We start from the raw sequence: 9,036 nt of genomic DNA on the forward strand, positions 1-9,036 counted from the left end.
ATTTATATCTGTTAAATGGTTATTAACAAGGCCAAAACTTAAATGGGCAGAGCCCCACATCACCGAAGTGCACAAGTAGTCGAAATTACTAGGGAAAAGGCTCAAATATATCCCTGAACTTTGCAAAAATGTCTACATGTACCCCACTTTAAAGTTTGGCTCACTTGTACACCTACCGTCCAACTTTTGGATCATTTATACCCCTGTCAACGTTAAATGCCCTACTAGCCTCCCAAAAATCATTTTCCTTTTTTTTAATTGCCACATGGCAATTATTTTATACCACCTGTCTTTTAACCCCACCCCTCTCATACTCATGGAAATTATTTTATACCAGCTGTCTTTTAACCCCACCCCTCCCATACTCGACCCACGATTTAAAACATGACCCGACCAATCTCATTTAACCCAAAGACCAAGCCTTATTCTCACAACTCCACCCATTACTAAACCTAACAAACGTCTGCCGCTAGGGTTTCATAGGTTGAATATCCACGATTTAAACTACTTTTTTTATGATTTTTATGCTAGTTACTGATTTATTCAGTTAAGGTAAGTCTACTATCTTCATTTATTTATGCTTTTTTACATATGTTAGGGTTATGTGACGATTTTGGTTGTGTATGCCAAAATCAAATGAAATGTGCTGTTTAATGTTAAAGACTTTAGTTTTTTACGCCTTTGTATGGTCTGTATTGTTTGTATTTGTGTGGTCCCAAGATGTTGCTAGTCTTTTAGGGTTTGGTTGTGTTTGCAAACTTCGTATGAAATCTATTGTTTAATGTTAAAGATTATGCATCTTTATGCCTTTGTAGGGTATGTTTTTTTGGGTGGCCCAGTGATAATGTTAGTATTCAATAGAGATTGTTTATTCCATTTTTGTAGCTTTCAATGCGTTTGTTGTGATGTGGTCCCCCCATTTTTTGTGTATTTAATTTTTCCTTTATGTTATTGTGAAGGATGATTGATGAAGTTGATATTGTGTTCAATTATGGGGGTAGTTGGGTCTTTTCACCTGAGTTGGTATACATTAAGAAGTTGGTGTACTCGTGGCTTTCTTTTGACCTAGATTTGTTGAGTCATAAGGATGTATGTGATGAGTTTACTTCCAAGATAGGGCTTTCTCAAGTTAAATAATTGCTAGTGACTGGGCCCGCTAGTAATTATTATCAGTTGATGGGGATGATGGTATTAGGGCCATCCTCAGCCTAGTGTGTGAGCAATATAAAGTCATCAACTTCTTTGTTGTGTTAGAGGGTGAGCTGACAGTCTTTACTCAACATATCACACACCATACTGAATCTTATTCGTTAGATGTGGAGGTTGGTACAGACTGTGAACACAGTCTTGGTTCTGCTGATGAATAGGATATTTATGAGGGTGAAGAGTATGATTATGAGGAGTTGGAGGCTATTAGCAAGGAAAGGGGACGGGTAGTAGGTGATAGGTTGGAAAACTATAAGGAGTTGGAAGTAGGTCTGTCATTTAAGGACATGAAGGAAGGAAGGCAGGTTGTGAACTATTATGCATAGCTAACAAAATGGTTTTGACAATAATTAAGTCTGATACTAGAGAACTAGGTATGGTTGTTAGAAAGGGTGTCCCTTTAGGTGTTTGATTTCAAGAGATGGTAATAGTGAAGGGTTCAAGATCAAAACTTTCATCAATCAACACACATGGGATGAGGCCTTGGTGAATCCTAGAGGTGATGCAACCACTCTAGCTAAATACTTTAAGAACAAGGTTCAAAATAACCTCAAGTACTAAGTCAAAGACATGAGAGAAGAGCTTGAAACTGATTTTAGATTGAATGTGTCCCAATCCAAATTGAAAAACATTCAATCCAAATTGAAAAAGGCTAATTCTATGGTTCTTGAGAAGTTGGAGGGTAGTTTTATAGATGACCATAACAAGCTTGAGGCCTATGGGCAAGAGAAGACAGTCTAATCCTAGAAGTGATGTAGTGATAAATATCTCCAAAGATGCTCTAGAAGAAGGAAAAAGAAAATTCTTGAGGATGTACTTGTGCTTTAATGCTTTGAAAAAAGGCTGGAAATCTAGATGGAGGCCACTAATTGGCCTAGATGGTACATTCTTGAAAGGTAGAGTTAAGGGCATCTTGTTGGTTGCACTAGGACAAGATTCTATGAACCATTTCGATAATTAGCTTGGGCAATAGTGGACAAAGAAACCAGCAGGACATGGAGTTGGTTCTATGAGCTACTGAAAAGGTGTTTGGACCTTAAAGATGGTGTGGGATTACATTCATTTCAGTTTTGCAAAAGGTATGATGTTAGTCCAGCTTGCATGAAGTTGTACAGTGACTTCAGGGCCATGGCACATAGTTATAGGGTGGAATTCAATAGAGATTGAGGGTATGAAGTGTCTGAAGGTGAATACAGACACACTGTCAATCTAGAGCAAAAAAGACGATTTACAAACTTGTTAGACAAAACTAAAATCCATTGGCTGTACAATAAGGAAGCTTACATGATAACCTACAAACATAAAATGCTTACCGTAAGTGGTCAAAGGTTCTGGAAGGTTAAAGATTCACTTGCAATGTTGCCTTCTGCTGTTGTGAAACAAGTTGGTAGACCTAAAATGAAGAGGAACAGGGAACCAGATGAGGCAATAAAGAGGAAGGGTGAGTGGTCCCAATCTATAAAGGGCACTCAAATGACATATAGCAACTGTGGTGGACCATAGCATAATGCAAGGGGTTGTTCCAAGGTAAGCTAACTATTCTATAATTTAAAATTCTTATTTTTTTATATAGTTCTTACTAATTTCAGATTTTCAGTTTGTTTAGCACCATAGTTGTTGACAAAACTTTTTTTTTATAGGCCAAGTTTACTAGGAACTGGTCAAACTCAAGCCAGGGAAAAAGGCCACTGACTCATAGTAGTTCACGGTCAAGAATAGTTGGGGATGCAAATGAGAATGGAACTGCACAGCCGCAGTCGTTGTCCAAGCCGCAACATAGAGTTTTGAACCTCAGGTCCTGATGTTAGCATTGAAGAAGACCCACCCTTAAGGTCAATGGTGATTACTGAATCACAGATTCAGTTAAGGAGAGAGAAGCTGAAGACAAGAAGTGTTCCAACTGGTGTTCCAACTGGAACAAAACAAATCCAGTTTATAGGAGATCACATTGGTGTTTCAGTTCCAACTAATCTTCCTTACTCTCCAGTCAAGACAACTTGGAAAGAAAGAGAAGCACTATCTTTTGGACAAGTGCAGATGGACTCAAAGAAGAGAAGGCTAAAAATGATGGGAGTTAAGGGCAGAGGAATCCTTGCACCCGATGATGACTTTCTGTGATTGTTTAGCATTTTCTATGTTAGTTTTTGTCTTAATCCTCTGGTGGTTAATTGCATTTGGTTACAAACAATATTAACCTTTTTTGGCTTGTTTAAGCACCTAATGATTAAGTTTGGTGAAAATTTGATATGCCTTGATTTAATGGCATAATGAACACCTTCTTTTGGTTGTGTTTATTTCAGTTGTATTGTGGTTGTGGAACTGTCTTCTAGCAATGAATGGTCTGTTTTTAGTTGGTTAAATGAATGGCATTTAAAGCTTACTCTGAACTGATTTTGTTGAATGTTTTTCCATTTTTAGGTGTGTGAATAAATATGATGTTGAATGGCAATGAATGACATGTTGAGTAGCAATGAATTACATGTTTCAATTTTTAGGTGTTCAGTTGAAAACTGGGATTTTGAAGCCGAAAACTAGCAAATATGATGTTTACCATTAAAATTGAAACTAAAAAAATTTAGCACATATATCCAATTGAACTCCACAATCAGATATTTCCAAATATTTCATTTGCATTCATAACAACTAAATGACAAATTTTACATTTTCATTTGCATTAAGGAAAGCAATCCTTAACGAGATTACAACTGCCATAATGAAATTGAAAATTGGCAGATCAACCAAAACATGAACTAGAATTCTAAAGACATCAAGAACTTACATATATGTTAGAGGTTACCAATGTTACACATTGCAAAATAAACATGGAAAATGATAGCAATCCCTATTTCATAACCAAAGATGTGATGAATTCTACAAAACAACACCACGACATAGCGATCACAATCCACAACTTCAGCACTTTTTCCTTAGATTTTTACATCCCATCATCAATATCCGCCAAAGGCTTATCAACAACAGCCTCTTCATTATTAACAGTAACTTCATTGTCGACAACAACCTCTTCATTATTGACAGCAACCTCCTCACCCTTGGAAACACTAATTTCATCTTCATGTTCACATTTTTCTTCAATATCAGATGCCAAGTACTTTTCAAGATCAATCATTCTCGTCTCCAAAGCTTTCTTTTCACGCTCAAGCCTATCATTTTCCTCCTTCAAATTGTGGATGAGATCATCAAATCTAGGATGGAGCAGATCATCTATCCATTTCCAAAAATCACATTTATAACCTTGCATAAAAGATCAACACGAAATCAGTGATGGCCAAAAATTACAAATTCATGAAATTGCATAATATAACGTACATTATCGGAGTAAAAGCCGTGAAAATCCTCGCTGCAATACCACAATGATAGTTCATCCTCGATCCACTAGACGCACTCGAACCCTGGCTCATTTTTTTGGAAAATTGAATTATGGAAGATGACCAGAGCTTGAAAATTGAATCAATGGGGTAACCCGCGAGCTATGGAAGAGAGAGAAGCTTTACCTATGGTGGATAGAGGAGGTTTAGAAATGGTGGAGTTATGAGAATAGGGCTTAGGTATTTGGGTTAAATCGTTCCATGTGGCAATTAAAAAAATAAATATGATTTTTGGGAGGCCAGCAGGGCATTTAATATTGACAGGGGTATAAATGATCCAAAGGTTGAACGGTAGGGGTAGAGGTGAGCCAAACTTTAAATGGGGATATATGTAGACATTTTTGCAAAGTTCAGGGGTATATTTAACCCTTTTCCCATATTACTATCGTCATTTAACATGTAGCCAGTTTCTATAAAACACTTACATGTAACAAGCTTATACTAAGTAACTAATAATTGGACATAACTACCTCTAGACCGAACAAAACCTACATTATATAAAAGTTGAATTCAGAATCCATGCGAGAACAGTCTTATCCTTCAGCAATTACATTTGATGTATTTAAAACTCATAGTAGATTCAGCCAAAACGGTAGTAGAATCATATAAAAAAATCACAGTATATTCATTAAAATTTGAGCAATTCAGTTAACAACAGCATTCACATTATTTTTTGGCATTTATTATCAATAAAATTAGTATGAACTTCCAATTATTTTATTTATTATTAAATAAACTAGTATAGATTATGATTTATGCATCGACTTAATTTTAAGAAATTTAATATTTCAAAACGTTTATCGGATTATACATCAACTTAATTTCAGAATCATAATGTCTAGATTTAATATCAAACTTCATTGTCTGAAATTAACTAATTGAAACGAGTTTTATAATTATGTATGATTTCTAGATCGTTTAGTCTAGATCGATACTCGGTTCATTCTCATACTTAAACAATGCATGATTTAATGTCTCGATCGACACTCGGTCCTTAAAACTTATGATTGAGTGGACCAATATTCATTTCATTCTCAGACTTAAACAATGCATGATAATTTAAATCTCCAAATTCAGATCATACATAATCGTTTAATAACCAAAAAAAGTTCATAAACTTTATACATGGTTTCCTGAATATACTGACAACAATCTAGATATTAATACATGACTCACAGTGTATATGAAGTTTCTGTGACATCATGATTAGAAGATTGTCGACAACAAGGCTCCTAGCTATGCAGGAAAGAGGGAAATGCCTAGGGGTTAACCACATTCTCCTGAATATCAATACATGCATTCACAAAAGAGATGTAATGCCCCTGACCAAGGAATGCCACAAGTACTCAATATGTGTAATATACTTCCTCAATGATAAAGTGGGGCAAGTCATTTAAGAAACATGATAAGACCTATGCAACTTCATTCCAAAGAAAATATTTTATAAAAAAAATAAATTTAAAAATTGAAATCATTTCATAACTCGTACTTAAGCTTTTTAAAAAAAATTAATACACCATTAATCATATTATATTGTGGTATTGTGTTACTTATAATCAATAGTAAGCAAACAAACAATTCTCTTGCATAGTGTTCATAAGAGTTAGCTAAACTAATAAAAATTGTAGTCAAATTAGTGAATTGAAAAATCTCTAATCTGACTTTACAAATTGCTTTTTTCTAACTAACAAAGGTCTTGAACTCAATACTCAGCTTCTTCTTGCATCCACTTGAAGATTGTCTATCAAAATTAGATCAACGAATGCAGTTATTATCACTGTAACATATACTCCTCATGCAACTTCATGTTTGCTAATCCTCTTGATTTTGATCTTCAAATTTGGCATTTCGCTTTTGTCCATATTTACTATCTTGCGACTCATTGGTGGCGGGTCATTAAAAACATGACACTAGTGTTAGTAAAATCATAGAACAATATCGATCAATAACACGTAAAACAGAAAACAACTTATCAAATCGCTATTGCATCGTGACAAGCCACTGCCTTGAAACCGATTTCGGATCGACTACGGCATAAATCGTTTAGCTCGGTTGCTCCCCAAGGTTCCACAACACTTCCAAACACTTGCACTAGTGGCTGTAAGTTTAGACTTTGCACAAATAGAATTGCCCTGAAAGCACAAGAGAAAAGACGTATGAAGTAGAGAAGATATGTTTTTGTATTGTGTCCCTAACCAAAGGTAGACCTCAAAATATATAGGTATGAAAAATGACTGTTCAGTAAATGGGAATAAATCAGCCCAATGGTTATGACCATAATGACTGAATAAGTAAATCTGAACAGTGGCTCACTTCATTCCATAGGTTACAAATCTGAATAATCAATTCCATGGAATGATTTGAACATATTAAAGGTAAGGATATATTTGGATAATTTCTGGCAATGATATATTTGGACAATTTCGGGTAAGCCAAAATATCAAAAAATAAATTTTGCAAAACCAGATATGAATTGGGCATCACATATACCTCGCGCAGAGGGGGGGGGGGATGGGGAAAATTCTTCTTTCTTTTTTTCTGTGCGGATTGTCCTTCAAAGGCACTGGTCTTTAATTTTTGGCCTTTAAATTGCTGGTCTTTAATTATTTCCCTTCACCTAATACCATGAGGTCTGGGGTTCGAACCCCTGCTCAGTCAAAAAATAAAAAATTGCATGGCAGAGTTTCGTAGCAAAATTAGGCCTATTCGGGCAAAAGTTTGGCCTTAAGGCAGAGTTTTGCAAAATTTCAACTGAGTTAAAAAAAAATTACCTAAATGCAAACCTCTACCTTAAGGTAGAGTTCTACCTTATGCCTGAAGGCAAAACTCTGCCTTAAGGAGAGTTTGTCTTATGCCTGATCAGGTAGAGATTGACTGCAAATTCTACTTAAGGCAGAGTTTCTTGCGAATCGAAACTTTACCTTGCGAATTTTTTTAAAAAAATTTGATTGAGAGGGGATACGAACCCGGAATCAAAGGATTTTTAGCGAAGGTCAAAAATTATAGACCACCAATTTGAGGGTAAAAATTTAAGACCACCCCAAAATAAGGGCAATCGTGCAAATTGCCCTAAATTCATCACTTTTGCCTACGAAGCTTAATCCTAATGTGCGCGAGGCCACTTTCTTATTATAGCCCATTTACTAGTCCAATAAAGGGTTTCTCAATATAAAGAGGAAGGAAAGACTTTCCACCACCTATGAGAGACATTTGCATTTCATAGAGGAGAAAAGAGAAGTAAGAAAAAGAGCCCACAAGGAAACTTTGGCTTTGCATTACCAATAAAGAAATGACTAGAAAAGTAATACATAACTTTCACAACTAGATCATATTTGAGCTCTCATATGTTATGCTGGTCAAGTTATTTGCCAGCATGTTCCCCTCTTTGAACCAATGGATTATCTGAGCTTGCAATGGTTCATCGCAACATGTATTTCCTCCACCGTATCAGGTACATCCCGTGGTACCCTTCAACTATGTTAGGAAAAATACTAAAACATTGATATTGAACTGGAATTAAAAATAGTAACCGAATTGTCACAAACACTGTGAATGGCAAGACACTACCTTGCAAGCGATTTCAGTCTGTCTCCGGTGCAAATTATTACCGCCGGTCACTTCCCAAGGTTCTACAGCTCTTCCATATATGTGCACTCATAGCTGGAAATTTGGAGGTTGCTCAGAATAATTTCCCAGAAAACTAACTTGGGAATAAGAGAGGAAAAAGATGTTTTTGGTGTGTTTTATATTTACTAATGACACTTCTTATATAGAAGATTACAACAGTTGTATGTTGCAAAGAGGAGAGCTTACGGTGAGTAATATACATTAATGAAATTAAAGAAATTAAAGGACCATTACACCACATGTAATACAACATTGAATGCGGAAAGAAACAACAAGAAACTAAAAGATAGGAATCTAGACACAAGAATGGAAATAATTGAAAACTAAGACTATATTAAAGTCAAAATCTCCAATTAAGAAGCCAAACAAGAACCTAAACTAACAAGCAAACCTCAAGGGGGTTAGCAATTCCCCAAGCAATTCACCTTTCTCAACAATGTTCAACCAAAGGCTTATCAAGCTCTCAAAACTCATACAAGAGTATATTCAATAATATTCAAGACAATCTAAGCAAGTAAATGACCTAAGCTAGCTATTTATAGTCTTAGGATAAGATATTACAAAGAAGGCCCAAAAGTGGCTCTTCCCATTTGCAAAAGTAGCTAAAAATGTGTGACCAACACAGCCCGTGACACCACCTGCGTCTCACAAGGGTTGTCTATGAGTCTCACCTGCGTCTCACAGGTTGAACTCCTTTCCAGCTCTCTGGATCTCTATCACGTTGTGCGGCACATCTGAGATTAGCAGGTCACTCCTACGTCACCACCTGTGTCTCGTAGGTGGTGTCTTCTCCACCAATATTCACCATTTCATCTTC

At 36.0% G+C, this 9,036-nt stretch overlaps 1 long non-coding RNA gene across 1 annotated transcript; it reads right to left on the reverse strand.

The window, feature by feature from the left end:
- Window positions 1–3,798: 3,798 nt before the first annotated feature.
- On the reverse strand, window positions 3,799–5,005 carry LOC132044274 (uncharacterized). The gene is made up of 2 exons (XR_009412095.1): window positions 4,534–5,005; window positions 3,799–4,458 (listed from the first exon to the last, which is right to left on the reverse strand). It is a non-coding gene; the product is annotated as an uncharacterized LOC132044274 (long non-coding RNA).
- Window positions 5,006–9,036: the final 4,031 nt, after the last annotated feature.

This window comes from Lycium ferocissimum, unplaced genomic scaffold (assembly GCF_029784015.1).
Source record: "Lycium ferocissimum isolate CSIRO_LF1 unplaced genomic scaffold, AGI_CSIRO_Lferr_CH_V1 ctg4105___fragment_3, whole genome shotgun sequence".
NCBI classification, from domain to species: Eukaryota; Viridiplantae; Streptophyta; class Magnoliopsida; order Solanales; family Solanaceae; genus Lycium; species Lycium ferocissimum.